Here is a 17,137-nt window from a genome sequence, read left to right on the forward strand (position 1 = left end):
TATCTATCTATCTATCTATCTATCTATCTATCTATCTATCTATCTATCTATCTATCTATCTATCTATCTATCTGTCTGTCTGTCTGTCTGTCTGTCTGTCTGTCTGTCTGTCTGTCTGTCTGTCAGTCAGTCAGTCAGTCAGTCAGTGTGTCTGTTTTGAAACTAGTTGTATACGCATTGCATTTGTATACTTTTGAGTATTATGATCTCTTTCAGTAATGTTTTCATATATCATTTGCAGTGGTAATGCTTTTATTATGTCTGCTCACAACAACACAATATCAGAGGAGGATTTCCCAACAATGAATCCCAGACGCATCCAGAACCAGAATGTGGTCCACCTGACTAGAGGCGACAGATCTATTCAGGTGCACCTGGAGCTCACTGGTAACATGTGCACTGCATCCACCAGAACCTCTTCCCCAACTTCACAGTGGTGAATGTAGAGAAGTCCCCCTGCTTCTTGCTCAATTTCTCCCCTGATGGACTGTGTTTCATTGCCTTCTCCTCTGATCAGACTGCCAAGCAGCAGAAGACCATCTCCAAGTACAGGAGGGTGAAAACCTGGCCAATGGGAACGACCAGCGGTCCCTGAACATCAGAGGCAGGCTCTTCGAATGTTTTCGAATTAATCTTTTTGCTCCATGTCATCAATGTGGCCTCCACTTTAATAGAGAGTGCAGTCTATTTACAGATGACTGTCGTTATGTGGTTGTTGGCTCTGTTGCCTACTTGCCAGAAGAACCTCACCTGCATTTTTTTGAAGTGTACCACAACAACGAGTCAGTGACACCAAATCATTGCTCACCTCATGAAGACTACTCACTGCATATTATAGACCTGCACACAGGCTGACTGTGTAATACACACACTTTTAAGAGTGACAAGATCATTCTCTCCCACAATCAGGGACTCAGAAAAATACTGGCTGTGCTCTCTGTGCAGCAACAAACCATACATGTCTTTCAGGTAAGAGTATAGTGTGTGAGGATATTTATTCAATTACAAATCGAAGCACAAATCACTCAATTGCATTTTATGTGCTGTTATATTCTAGTTTAGAATAACAGTGAAGTCCTCAGACTATGACATATCACAAATGGTAATTGCCATTTTACTGTCATGTGAAAAAATACTAAAACAAAGAGTACCACTTTAGAACCTGAATACCGTGTAAGTATTGAGTAACTAAATGTAAAAAACAAATATATATATATATATATTTATATATATATATATACCAGATATTTTGACATTTTTATATAAAGGTGCATTTTGTTTAGGTCATATGGATAAACCCTAAGAAAACATCTTTCTTGGCTCAGGAATTCATGATATTTGAAAAAATATATATATATATTTTTTAATTATTTTTTTTTTAATTAATGATGAAGTTGTGTACTGTACACTTTCATGTATTCAAGGTGCCTTTTAAACATAAAAAATAACTTTTACTTGATGATTACACCACATGACATATTTTAAAGTTATTTAATATTATTATTATAGTTTGTTTTGTAGAAAATTGTATAAATGTTTAAAAAAATATATGAAACCAACATGGACACAGATTATATTTCTTGCTACCTCACTCACATGTATATAAAATAGATAAAACATTTTTATTTATTTTTATCATCCTGGACAACCTTATTTGTCAATGACCTAGTAAGGAAATTTCAAGCAATTCTGCAAGAAAGAATGGGCAAATATTCCCCAATCTAGGTGTGCAAAGCTAGCAGACATATCCAAACAGACTGATGGGTGTCATTAAAGCAAAAGGTAGCTCTGCAAAATATATAAAATCCAGGAGTATTATAGCTTTTAAAACCCTGTTATTCTAGTTGTTCATCTTTTATACATTTTTGGAACTGGTGCTTTTTTTTGTTACTTGAAAGTTGTAATGTGAAATTTGGAAATAAAGCTAATTTTAATGTATTATTATTATTTTTATGGGTTTTGATTTTAGGCTGTAAGACAAAAAAAAAGTTACTTTTCCAAAGGTGTATGATGATTTTCTAAACACACCGCACATTTATTTATATATATATATATATATATATATATATATATATATATATATATATATATATATATATTTTATATAAATAACTCCAAAATGTATCATAATGAAAAGTTTTTCAGGACACTGTATTTTAAAGATAATTTTATAAAAATCCAAATAACTTTACAGATCTTTATTGTAAAGGGTTTAAACAATGTTTTCCATACATATTCAATGAACCATAAACAATGAATGAACATACACTGGTGGAACGGTCGTTAACACTAACAGCTTACAAAGGGTAGGCAATTAAATCAAAGCTATAAAAACTTAGGACAATTTTAATTTCTACTGACTCTGAAAAACACCAAAAGAAAGATGCCCAGGGTCCCTGCTCATCCACGTGAACATGCCTTATGCATGCTGCATGGAGGCATGAGGACTGCAGATATGGCCAGGGCAATAAATTGCAATGTCCATAATGTGAGATGCCTAAGACAGCGCTACAGGGAGACAGAAAGGACAGCTGAACATCCTTGCAGTGGCAGACCATGTTTAACAACACCTGCACAGGATCGGTATATCCGAATATCACACCTGCGGGACAGGTACAGGATGGCAACAACAACTGCCCAAGTTACACCAGGAACGCAGAATCCCTCCATCAGTATTCAAACTGTCCGCAATGGGCTGAGAGAAGCTGGACTGAGGGCTTGTAGGCCTGTTGTAAGGCATGTCCTTACCAGTCATCACCGACAACAACGTCACCTATGGGCACAAACCAACCTTCCCTGGAACAGACAGGACTGGCAAAAAGTGCTCTTCACTGATGAGTCACGGTTTTGTCTCAGCAGGGGTGATGGTCAGACTCACGTTTATCTTCAAAGGAATGAGCATTACACAAAGGCCTGTACTCTGGAGTGGGATCGATTTGGAGGTGGAGTGTCCGTCATGGTCTGGGGTGGTGTGTCACAGCATCATTGGACTGAGCTTGTTGTCATTGCAGGCAATCTCAATGATGTACGATACAGGGAAGACATCCTCCTCCCTCATGTGGTACCCTTCCTGCAGGCTCATCCTGAAATGACCCTCCAGCATGACAATGCCACCAGCCATACTGTTTGTTCTGTGCGTGATTCCCTGAAGACAGGAATGTCAGTGTTCTGCCATGGACAGTGAAGAGCCCGGATCTCAATCCCATTGAGCATGTCTGGGACTTGTTGAATTGTAGGGTGAGGGCTTGGGCAGTTCCCCCCAGAAATGTCTGGGAAATTGCAAGTGCCTTGGTGGACGAGTGGGGTAACAAGGCTATGGTAACTCAGATAAACCACTCTGTACAATTGTAGTAAGCAGAATAAATGTTCTGCACTTATATAGCACTTTTTTTAACCTTAGCAGTTTTTAAAGCGCTTTACATTGTGACTCATTCAAACAAACACTCACACACCAATTACGACAGAGCAGCCATGCAAGGCACTAGCCTGCCATTGGGAGCAACTTGGGGTTCAGTGTCTTGCCCAAGGACTCTTTGGCATGTGGAGTTATGTGGGCCAGGAATCGAACCACCAACCCGCTCTACCACCTGAGCCACAGCCGCCCCAATAGCATCTCAGAATGCACAACATGCCAAACCTTGAGGCGGATGGGCAACAGCAGCAGAAGTCCACGTGTGTTTCCACTTCTATCAGCCAAGAACAGAAAACTTTATTTTAGAGAGGCTTTATTGCAAATTACTTTGCCTTCTTAAATCATAAAGGACCACATCATCAATCAAAAACAATTTCTTTATATCCCGTCCCACCCACTCAGGTGACACCAGAAGGAAACATCCTCAACGTCCGCACCATCGGACGATTCTGTTATGAGGACGACCTCCTGACTCTATCTGCGGTTACTCCGAAGCCCAGGCTGAAGGCCAGTCCAGATTCTCTTGCCTGTATAAAGAGAAAACCTTCAACTCCCTGAAGCACCGACTGCTGGTGTACCTCTGTAGGAGGGCAGAACAGGACGGCAGCGCCACGGCCAAGTGGCGTTTTTTTTTTCAGATCTTCGATCAGCTCAGGCAGCTGTGCATGTGGAAGATGCAACTGCTGGATGAATATCACCTCTTCATCAAGTACACCAGTGAAGACATGGTCACACTGAGGGTCACTGACCCCTTGCAGGTAAAAAACACCACCCCAACCCCAAAACACACGTGTACACGGTGCAAAGTAACTGGAGATTCAATCAGATATGCACTTGCTGGCGTCATACCTTAATCTCTGGTAGTGTAAGATATAATGTTTGTTTCCCTTATGGTTGGAATTCAATTTGCATTGTGGATTCTTTTTTTTTACAAGTTCATTGGGATGCCTTTTTTTTTTTTTTTTTTTAGATTAAAACTTAGTTGGTGTAATACAGCAACACTAATACTATTGTTCATATTTAAAGGAATAGTTTACTAAAAATAAAATAATTCTGTCATGATGTACTCCCCTTCATGTTAGTTTAAATCCAAAAGGATACAGTATTTTAAAGAATGTTGCAATACCTGATATCCATTCAATAGCGGTTGATGGGGACTCACTTTAAAGCTTAAAAATGGACCCAAAAGAATAATAAAAGTATTCTTCTGAAGGCATTTTGCCACATCATACTTATGATTTTCACCTGCCGGAAAATTAAAAGAGCTAAAACAAAATCCCGTGTGCATTGAAAGATGAACTTGAATATCATATATATGAAATACACGTATATATTTATGCAGCTATTATATATAAACTCAAATAGAATGACACTTTTTTTCTTCTCCTTTCTTAGCCTTCATTCTTTGTGCTTTACATGACAGAATTGATTGCAGTTTTTGAGAACCTCTGTGACTTCTTCTGAAACGCAACACTCCACACAGAGGCTGAACAGTTCCCCTGCTCTGCTTCCAGCAACAACTTTGCCCGACAGGTGCAATGAAGGTGAGATATATATGTTATATTTATATGAAATCAGCCGATTCGTGAGCCACAAATTGATGGTCAAACCAGAGGAGGCCTCACTCACTCTGACTCACACAAGGTCTTAATGACCGTGTAAATGTGCTGCACTGGATATTGGGTGGGAACTCACTCTGTCAGAAGTCTCATGCCAACACCTTACATTTCTTAAATCTGTAATTATGCTACATGTACTTCCTATACCCATTCAAGTAGAAATGAGCTGTAATTACATGTCGCTTATATCCATAAAAAATAGCTGCTCAGTAGTATTGCAAAGATGGCGGCCGAGTGAGCTGACTTGCCTTGAAAGGGACTGATTTAATTAACTTGCCATACACAAAATTTATGGAGCTGTTTGTATGTGCCCAGGTTGAAAAACACCATAGTGAATCCCATTAATGGAGGGTACACAGAGGCTGTCAGGAGGCTTCTTGGGTAGCTGCCCATCAGTGCCCAGTCGTACAGCAGCAGCCCATATTTGGATCTCTCCTTCTTCAGCTACGACGACAAGTGGGTGTCCATTATGGAACGGCCAAAGACCTGCAGTGATCATCCCATACTACCAGGCACAATGTCTGATCTTTTAAGCAGTTTAGAGCCTTTTTGTACTCTAACATTTTAAAGGAATAATCCAGGTTCAATGCAAGTCAAGCTCAATCGACAATTTCTTTGGCATAATTTTGATTACCACAGAAATTAATTTTGACTTGTTCCTCCTTTTCTTTAAAAAAGCAAAAATCTGGGTTATAGTGAGGCACTTATAATAAAATGCTCACTGTTTCAAAAGTATAACCACAATACATAAACGTGTTAACATGATTTTTAGTGTGATAAAATTACTTTTATTGTGTAAAGATATCCAATTTTACAACTTCATTGCCATGATGATGTAATGGCTAAAACCCCCAAATTACTGTAAAAACAAGTATTTAAAAACTTTACAGCTCAAATAAGTGTTTTAACAGAAGTATTAATGTAAGTTCTTTTAAAAACTCAAAAGCTTCACATTTCCGCCTTTTAAAAACCTTCAAAAAATTGGCCCCATTCACTTCCATTGTTAGTGCCTTACTGTAACCTTTATCTTAGCTTTTTAATTTTTTAATTTAAAGAAATAAAGTGTTGTAAACATAAAACATTATGCCATAATTGCTGTCGATTGATCTTAACTTGTATTGAACCCAGAATATTTCTTTAATCCAATGAGTTTTTATCAAATTTTGGGCATAAGTGAGATGTTTAGGTACATTACTCGACCTCATGTTGTTCCAAACCTGTATGACTTTTTCCATGGAACACAAAAGGAGATGTTAGGGTGAATCTCAGTCACCATTCACTTTCATTGCAAGTTAACGCTGACAGAGGAAAAAAGAAAGTTAAATGGGTTTGGAGTGAATGATGCCAGAATGTTTATTTTTATACTTAAAAAGAAAATAGATTTTTACAAAATAGTTGTACGTTTTATTTTATATGTCTAACATGGCAGCATTAAATGTATACATGTGCTGTCTAAAGATTGTTGACAAAGAGGGACCACGGTGAATTGTAGAAGAGGCCAGAATGTACGCCCACTTTTCTTCTGCATAGAGAAAAATGAAGCTTAGCGTGAGGTCTGCATCAACTTCCTTGTTAAAGCTTGAAAAACTGAAGTGTAATTTCATGCCGTGAAAGGGGATCTTTAAAACACTTTCTAAAGCTTTCATAATTTCCCTGACAAATGTTGCAACAATTCTCCGATATACCAAATGACGGCTTGCTTACAGAGCACTTCTGAAGGAAAAAAAAATAAGCTTAAGAACAAAAAAAAATTCTGGTTTCTTCCTGTCACCATGCGTTATGGCATCATGATTAACTGCTACTGCTTCTTTCCTGCAGTTTCTATGCGAGGGACTTGGGGTTGCTGAAATTAAAGATCCTGGCAGGTCTGCTGGGCAAACCCATTAACCAGGCAGTCAGAAGACTGGTAGCGTTCACTTTCCATCTCCATGTAGCGCACCAATGCCGAATACGTGGTCAACTTTCACATGTACCATGGATGTGAATGATTATGCATGTGTGTGTACAAATGTGTGAGCGAAAGACAGACAGAGAAGATGCATGGAACCATATGTTTGTGCGCCTTATATATATTATTATTTTTTTTATATTAAAGTTTTATTTATTACAGATGTGATGTCTTTCATGCAGTTTTGAACTATGTATATATTTGCGTATATAATTTCTTTGACTAATTTGCAATGTGAAAAGTAAATAAATTACAATAGTCTAGCAATGCATGATTTTAGTATTTATTAAAATGTAGATTTATTAGATTGTTAGACTGCACTGTTGTAAAACTATAATTCTCAATGAGAGTGAAATTATCGTAAAAACTTATTTTTCCATTTTCCTGCATATTTTATCTTATATCTTTAGTTTACTTTTGAAAAGTGTCAGAACATTAAGATATTCATAGTTCACATTTATCTAAAATCATTTTTTAAATTGCTGAGAAAGTATAGAATATGCTAGTGACCCCTTTCAGCAGTTTTACCCCTCAAAAGCTTTATTGAATAGTTTAGCTTCCATTACCAAACTGCTCCCACATAGTTGACCGGCATTGACTGAAAATGGAGGTGGGTTCACACCACAATTGTCAACATCGCAAACACCTTATTGCCACAATAATAACAACAAAAACTAATTCTGAAATTGATTCATTATAGCCAGTTTACTAAGTGAGAGGCTTCCCAGTGGGAATAGGATTGTTCAGTTGATAGAGCAGAGGTTGAAGAAAATGCATCTGTTTAAACAACCACTTCAGCACTGATTAAAGGACAATTTTCAATACTGGAGATTGCAACGGTTTAAAAAACAACATTTTTCAACTAACATACAGAAGGGAAAGAATTTCCCCTTCATAATGTAGAAAAATACAATTAATAAACCAAATGCATAAATCTTAAACCCCATATTTGGAGTTGTTTGTCTCGGTGGGTAAGGAACATGTCAAATCTCCCCCCACCAGTCTAAAAGCTTTCTTTTCTTGAAGTTCTGTAGAGTGCCATTTTTTTTGAGTGGACCCCTAAGTGCAACTACTGTAAGTGTAATCATTCTCTCAGGCTTTATGAATACGAATCCCTGATATCCCGCTAGTTACTGACAGAAATTTCCCCTGTCCACCAAGATGACTGCCTTCTTGTAGGTCCTTGAGCAGGAGTTGCGCGCGGGGCCCCTGAACGCAGGAATGAATGCTTTTAGTTGGGGACAGGATTGAAAAGTGTGATCCTAGGGTTCGGCGTGGGTGGGAGTGGGAGGGTATCGGCTGTGCTTCGTAGGACTTCTCATTTAATTGATCTGTAATGGTGCTGCTACGATACGGAACAAAAACATCTTACCGGGGTTATAATTTCACAGCGCAATCAGTTCAGTTTTGCACTCCATGGGAAAAAAGGGGAGGAGAAAAAAAAAGGGTGAAACACGCAGAATACTTGATTGAAGGGAAAATTAAGTGAAACGTTGTGAATTGTGATTGCATTATTCACCGTTTTCCGTCGCATTCATCCCTGTTTTCTCTATCTATTGTCTGGTTTGGTGACCTGTCCCCATTGCAAATGATCCACAATGCTTGAGGTATAAGCAAATTAATTAGATAAAGAGAGAGAAGGAAAACGTTTACCACACATAAATTGTCAGTGACAGAGATGTTATGCCACGCTCTTTCAGTCCAACCTCATTTAATAGCTGTCATTGTTGTGGCTGCCTGTGTCGTCAGAATGAGAAACTACTTGTTTGGTAACACTTGACAACAAAAGAAGTTAACATGAACTGACAATGAATTATACTTTACAGCATTTATTAATCTTAGTTGTTAATTTCAACATATATTAATACATTTTTAAAATCAAAAATTGTATATGTTAACATTAGTTAATGCACTATGAACTAACAATGAACAATTGTATTTCATTAACATTATCAAAGATTAATTAATGGAACCTTATTGTAAAGTGTTACCACATTTTTCATTGCATCCTTGATCACTCTCGTTTAAAAGGTGTTACAGAACTCAACCACCCATCATTGGCAGAGCTTTGTAAAACACAGGATATCAGTGTCATCAAATACAAATCTGCCCTCTCTTGATCCGGCTGACTTATTAGAATGGACACTTTTAAAGTAGCTTGACATTTCAACTTCTAGGCTTCACAGACTAGTCCGGTGTTTTTTTATAGCACTTGTCTGCTCTGCCTCAAGCAAAGCACAGAGCTCTGCGTTTTTCTTTACACACTGTAGGTCAGTTGTCTACCACACTAGGTGTAATTTTCCTCTAACTTGTCACAAAAGCCTTTTTATGATATGTAATTATGATCATTTCTAACTCTAATTTGGAGTTAGCATAAGTTATTGTAAGTATGGATACGTCTATTTGGTTGTCAATTCTGATACTTTTACATTAATTTAAGCCTTGTTCTGTTAAAAGAAAGATTTCTTTTTTAAACCTTATTTATAATCTAGACATTTGCATGAAGACGCATTTAATATATAGTTTTAAACATTTTTAACTAAATAATGTCAGTGTCTACAAAGTTGTTTAGTTGAATGTTAGAGGAACAGAGACCGGGGCTAGTTGTCACAATTTTCACTCCAGTTCATATTTCTCAGAGAAGGTATATTTTCTGCATAGTTATATACCTTAATGTCTTGACAACAAAACAGCTATTTAACATTTCCATCATTGTTGCATAGGAAAAGGATACAGGTCATTTAACATACATTGACCGTATGTGACAACATGCCTCTACAGTACAACATGTTTCACAATGCAAACCTGCCATTAAAGGAACATTCTGGGCTCAAAACAAGTTAAGCTCAATCGACAGCATTTGTGGCATAATATTGATTAGCACAAACATTTATTTCGACTCGTCCTTCCTTTTTAAAAAAGAAAAAGCAAACATTTGGGTTATAGTGAGGCAATGGAATTGAATGGGGATAATCTGAAAATGTTAAAATACTCACTATTTCAAAAGTTTAGCCACAAGACGTAAACAATATGCACAGTAAAATTATTTCAGTGTGATAAAATCACCAACTAACCTTTTCTCTGTAAAGTTATAGCCAATTTGACAACTTTGTTGCTATAATGATGTTATGTCAACAAACCTTAAACCGACTGTATAATGATTATTTAAACAATGTAACATCTCAAATAATGCATGAGTTTTAACAGAATAATTTATTGTAAGTGCTTTTATAAAATGATAAGCTTCACATTTCTGCATTTAAACCCTCCAAAAATTGGCCCCATTTACTTCTATTGTAAGAGCCTCACTGTAACCTCGATTTTTGCATTTTTTAAAGAAAAAGAGGGACTACTCTAAATATTTTTTTATTGTAATAAACATTATGCCGCAAATTCTGTCAATTGAGCTTAACTTGTATTGAACCCACGATATTCCTTTAAATAACTTATTAAAAGTTTTACAGTTAAACACAATAAATAATTAATGTAAAAGGTAACAAACTATCAAACCATTGATTGTGCAATTTAAACGCATATGCAGCTGCTCCAAACTGACATTTATGAAAAAACCCTTGCCCTGAGATCACCATTCAACCTAAATTCTTCTTTCATAACATTGTTGACCCTTGACATAATGCCAGTGAGGTTTTATTGTGTTTACTTGTTCACAGCTAAATGTGATATCAATTTAGTTTTGAGTACAGAATTAAACAAAATTGATTTGAACAAAAACCAACATACAAAACCTCTGCTAAAGATAACATAATTTGTGTAATTGGACTTGTGACTCAAAACATTAGTTACTGAGATATACTGTAGCCTTTGGTCTCCCCTATATATTCTTTTACAATATTTAGTATATACCTTACATTTTTACAGCTTTCTAGGATAGTCTTTATATTTAATTTGTCTGTGTCCTTTGCCCTGAAAGCAACACATGTGGCAAGTATTCAATGGCCCTGTAACACTCTTCCACTTTTTTACAAGTTTAGATGCTTTGAACTTGTAATCAGTCAGTTATTTTGTGTTAATTAGGTCTGCACAAATGGCAGCAACCTCGCATGCTGAGAGGCCACACATCACCTGAAAAACTTCATCTGGGTTTATTCAGTTGGCTAATTAGGTGTCCAGCTGCTTGCCAGTCAGCCAGCTTGGAAATCTCGTCCAATCAAATGGCCAAGTAAATCCAGGGCCACTGAGCTGGGTTAACGTGTGATATCTTGCCTCGGTCGGTGACATGGCTGGCTGGGGTTAACCTGTGAAGAGGCAGCAGGTGCTGTGGGATTAAGTGTCCACCCTGCCTCTGGTTACACAAGCTAATTGAACACATTCTGACGCCCTCTGGACACCTGAGGAAAGCCTCTGGACATGAGAGTGGGTGGGATCTGCCTTTAACTGTGTGCGTTTGTGTGTTTGTGTTTGTGTGTGTGTGTGGTTTAAGGCAATTTATACTGACCATTGTTGTAAGAAAAAGAAAGTAATTAGCTTATGAAAACAACATATATATATATATATATATATATATATATATATATATATATATATATATATATATATATATATATATATATTTATATATATATAGGCTACATACATTTTGTTTTTATTATTAAATTTAAAAGAATATTCTGGGTTCAGTAAAGCTCAATCAACAGCATATGTGACAATATTGATTACCACAAAGAAAGAAAAAAAAAAGGAATACGTATTGACTTGTCCCTCCTTTTCTTTTGTTTTAGTTTTTCTAAAATGTTCTCCCCAATTTGCCTCTATGTCCTCGTGGTGGCGGAGTGTCTCGCCTCAATCCGGTTGGCGTAGGACGAATCTCTTTTTCATCCGCATCTGATACAGTCAATCCGCTCATTTAATCACTTGGCTTGTTCAGCGCATTACCGCAGAGATGTAGTGCATGTGGAGGCTTCGCGCTATTCTCCTCGACATCCACGGACATCTCACCACGTGCCCACAGAGAGCGAGAACCACATTATTGCGACCACGAGGAGGTTAACCCAATGTGACTCTACCCACCCTAGCAACTGGGCCAATTGGTTGCTTAGGAGACCTGACTGGAGTCACTCAGCACGCCCTGGATTCGAACTTGTGACTCCAGGTGTGGTAGTGAGCTACCCAGGCCCCTGCCCCTCCTTTTCTTAAAAAAAATAAAAGAAACCTCTCTACAGGGTTACAGTGAGTAAATGGAAGTATATGGGGATAATCTGTAAATGTTAAAATACTCACCATTTCAAAAGTATAGACACAAGACGTAAACAATATGTGTGCTAAAATGATTAATAAAATAATTTACTAACCTTTTCTGTGTAAATTTGTATCTAATTTTAACACTGTAAACATTAAAACAGCCATAAAAACAACAGCTCAAATAATACAAAGGTTTTAACAGAAGAATTAATGTGTTTTTCAAAATTACTCATGGAAGTCTGTCATTTTGTAAAAACAGAGGACATTAATAAACCTGGCTGTCAAACCAAATGTCTTGGGACTAGTTGGTTTAGAGCAAACTAGAAACCACTTTGATATATATACACTGGCAGCCAAAGTTTGGAATAATGTACAGATTTTGCTGTTTTGGAAGGAAATTGGTACTTTAATTCACCAAAGTGGCATTCAACTGATCACAAAGTATAGTCAGGACATTTCTGATGTAAAAAACAGCACCATCACTATTTTAAAAATGTCATTTTTGATCAAATCTAGACAGGCCCCATTTCCAGCAGCCATCGCTCCAACACCTTATCCTTGAGTAATCATGCTAAATTGCTAATTTAGTACTAGAAAATCGCTTGCCATTATATGCTGAAAGGTACTTTGTTCATTACATGAAGCTTAAGATTGTCTTTGTGTTTATTTTTGAGTTGCTACAGTATGCAATGTGCTGGCATGCCTTCAGGTCAATATTAGGTCAGAAATGGCAAAAAATGAAACAGCTTTCTCTCGAAACTCATCAGTCAATCATTGATTTGAGGAATGAAGGCTATACAATGCTTGAAATTGCCAGAAAAAACTGAAGATTGCATATAAAGGTGTACACTACAATCTTCCAAGACAAAGGACAACTGGCTGTAACAAGGACAGAAAGAGATGTGGAAGGACAGATGTACAACTAAACAAGAGGATAAGTACATCAGAGACTCTAGTTTGAGAAATAGACACCTCACATGTCCTCAACTGACAGCTTCATTGAATTCTACCCACTCAACACAAGTTTCATGTACAACAGTAAATAGAAGACTCAGTGGTGCAGGTCTTATGGAAAGAATTGCATAGAAAAATACATTTTTAAAAGAAAAAGTTAGAGTGAGCAAAGAAACACAGACACTGGACAACAGATAATTGGAAAAGAGTGTTATGGATCTTAACCCTCATTGAGCTTTTTCGGGATCAGCTATACTGTAAGGTGTGTGAGAAGTGCCCGACAAGACAGCCACATCTATGGCCAGTGCAACAGGAAGCGTGGGGTGAAATGTCACCTGAGTATCTGGACAAACTGACAGCTAGAATGCCAAGGATCTGTAAAGTTGTCATTGCTGAATGTGGAGGATTTTTGATGAGAACTCTTAGAAGTAGTTTAAAAAGTTCAGAATTTTTTTTCAAATTGTAATTTTAAAATTAATTTAATAATTATCATTATTAATGTCCTGACTATACATTGTGATCAGTTGAATGACACTTCAACTATCTGAAAGATATATATCTTTCCATAATATATATATATATATATATATATATATATATATATATATATATATATATATATATATACACTCACCTAAAGGATTATTAGGAACACCTGTTCAATTTCTCATTAATGCAATTATCTAATCAACCAATCACATGGCAGTTGCTTCAATGCATTTAGGGGTGTGGTCCTGGTCAAGACAATCTCCTGAACTCCAAACTGAATGTCAGAATGAGAAAGAAAGGTGATTTAAGCAATTTTGAGCATGGCATGGTTGTTGGTGCCAGACGGGCCGGTCTGAGTATTTCACAATCTGCTCAGTTACTGGGATTTTCACACACAACCATTTCTAGGGTTTACAAAGAATGGTGTGAAAAGGGAAAAACATCCAGTATGCGGCAGTCCTGTGGGCTGAAAATGCCTTGTTGATGCTAGAGGTCAGAGGAGAATGGGCCGACTGATTCAAGCTGATAGAAGAGCAACTTTGCCTGAAATAACCACTCGTTACAACCGAGGTATGCAGCAAAGCATTTGAGAAGCCACAACATGCACAACCTTGAGGCGGATGGGCTACAACAGCAGAAGACCCCACCGGGTACCACTCATCTCCACTACAAATAGGAAAAAGAGGCTACAATTTGCAAGAGCTCACCAAAATTGGACAGTTGAAGACTGGAAAAATGTTGCCTGGTCTGATGAGTCTCGATTTCTGTTGAGACATTCAGATGGTAGAGTCCGAATTTGGCGTAAACAGAATGAGAACATGGATCCATCATGCCTTGTTACCACTGTGCAGGCTGGTGGTGGTGGTGTAATGGTGTGGGGGATGTTTTCTTGGCACACTTTAGGCCCCTTAGTGCCAATTGGGCATCGTTTAAATGTCACGGCCTACCTGAGCATTGTTTCTGACCATGTCCATCCCTTTATGGCCACCATGTACCCATCCTCTGATGGCTACTTCCAGCAGGATAATGCACCATGTCACAAAGCTCGAATCATTTCAAATTGGTTTCTTGAACATGACAATGAGTTCACTGTACTAAAATGGCCCCCACAGTCAACAGATCTCAACCCAATAGAGCATCTTTGGGATGTGGTGGAACAGGAGCTTCGTGCCCTGGATGTGCATCCCACAAATCTCATTCAACTGCAAGATGCTATCCTATCAATATGGGCCAACATTTCTAAAGAATGCTTTCAGCACCTTGTTGAATCAATGCCATGTAGAATTAAGGCAGTTCTGAAGGCAAAAGGGGGTCAAACACAGTATTAGTATGGTGTTCCTAATACAGGTGAAACTCGAAAAATTAGAATATTGTGCAAAAGTTAATTAAATTTCAGTAATTCAACTTAAAAGGTGAAACTAATATATTATATAGACTCATTACAAGCAAAGTAAGATATATCAAGCCTTTATTTGATATAATTTTGATGATTATGGCTTACAGCTTATGAAAACCCCAAATTCAGAATCTCAGAAAATTAGAATATTACATGAAATCAATAAAAAAAAAAGATTTTAAATACAGAAATGTCAGCCCTCTGAAAAGTATAATCATGCATATGTACTCAGTACTTGGTTTGGGCCCCTTTTGCATTAATTACTGCCTCAATGCGGCGTGGCATGGATGCTATCAGCCTGTGGCACTGCTGAGGTGTTATGGAAGACCAAGATGCTTCAATAGCGGCCTTCAGCTCTTCTGCATTGTTTGGTCTCATGTCTCTCATCTTTCTCTTGGCAATGCCCCATAGATTCTCTATGGGGTTCAGGTCAGGCGAGTTTGCTGGCCAATCAAGCACAGTAATACCATGGTCATTGAACCAGGTTTTGGTACTTTTGGCAGTGTGGGCAGGTGCCAAGTCCTGCTGGAAAATGAAGTCAGCATCTCCATAAAGCTTGTCTGCTGAAGGAAGCATGAAGTGCTCTAAAATGTCCCGGTAGACGGCTGCGTTGACTCTGGACTTAATAAAGCACAGTGGACCAACACCAGCCGATGACATGGCTCCCCAAACCAACACAGACTGTGGAAACTTTACACTGGACTTCAAGCATCTTGGATTATGTGCCTCTCCATTCTTCCTCCAGACTCTGGGACCTTGGTTTCCAAATGAGATGCAAAATTTGCTCTCATCAGAAAAGAGGACTTTGGACCACTGAGCAACAGACCAGTTCTTTTTTTCTTTAGCCCAGGTAAGACATTTGACATTTGAAGCCCATGTCCAGGACCCGTCTGTGTGTGGTGGCTCTTGATGCAGTAACTCCAGCCTCAGTCCACTCCTTGTGAAGCTCCCCACACATTTGAATGGCCTTTTCCTGACAATCCTCTCCAGGCTACGGTCATCCCTGCTGCTTGTGCACCTTTTTCTTCCACACTTTTCCCTTCCACTTAACTTTCTATTAATGTGCTTTGATACAGCACTTTGAGAACATCCAACTTCTTTTGCAATTACCTTTTGAGGCTTTCCCTCCTTGTGGAGGGTGTCAATGATGGTTTTCTGCACAACTGTCAGGTCAGCAGTCTTCCCCATGATTGTGAATTCAACTGAACCAGATTGAGAGACCATTTAAAGGCTCAGGAACCCTTTGCAGGTGTTTAGCTGATTAGAGTGTGACACTTTGAGCCTACAATACTGAACCTTTTCACAATATTCTAATTTTCTGAGATTCTGAATTTGGGGTTTTCATAAGCTGTAAGCCATAATCATCAAAATTATATCAAATAAAGGCTTGAAATATCTTACTTTGCTTGTAATGAGTCTATATAATATATTAGTTTCACCTTTTAAGTTGAATTACTGAAATTAATGAACTTTTGCACAATATTCTAATTTTTCGAGTTTCACCTGTAATCCTTTAGGTGAGTGTATATACAAGCAGAGAAAGAGATCCGCATCTCTTTCTGTCCTTGTTAGAGCCAGTTGTCTTTGAAGACTGTAGAGTACACCTTTGTATGAAATCTTAAGTTGTTTGACAATTTCATTCCTCAAAACAATGATTGACGAACACGTTTCTAGAGAAATCGGTTTCATTTTTTGACCTAATACTGACCACAAGACATGCCAGTCTATTGCATACTGTGGCAACTCAAAAACAAACACAAAGACAATGTTAAGCTTCATTTAACTAACCAAATAGTTTTCAACTGTGTTTGATATAATGGCAAGTGATTTTACAGTACTTAATTAGCAATTTAGCATGATTACTCAAGGATAAGGTGTTGGAGTGATGGCTGCTGGAAATGGGGCCTGTCTAGATTTGATAAAAAATTCATTTTTTTCAAATAGTGATGGTGCTGTTTTTTTACATCAGTAATGTCCTGACTATACTTTGTGATCAGTTGAATGCCACTTTGGTGAATTAAAGTACCAATTTCCTTCTGAAACAGCAAAATCTGTACATTATTCCAAAATTGGCTTCCAGTGTGTGTGTGATATATATATATATATATATATATATATAT

At 37.6% G+C, this 17,137-nt stretch overlaps 1 pseudogene; it reads left to right on the top strand.

Moving 5' to 3' along the window:
- Positions 1-257: 257 nt before the first annotated feature.
- Positions 258-7,153, top strand: LOC127638432 (DET1 homolog; annotated as a pseudogene).
- The last annotated feature ends 9,984 nt before the right edge of the window (positions 7,154-17,137 follow it).

Source organism: Xyrauchen texanus, chromosome 46, assembly GCF_025860055.1.
Source record: "Xyrauchen texanus isolate HMW12.3.18 chromosome 46, RBS_HiC_50CHRs, whole genome shotgun sequence".
NCBI lineage: Eukaryota > Metazoa > Chordata > Actinopteri > Cypriniformes > Catostomidae > Xyrauchen > Xyrauchen texanus.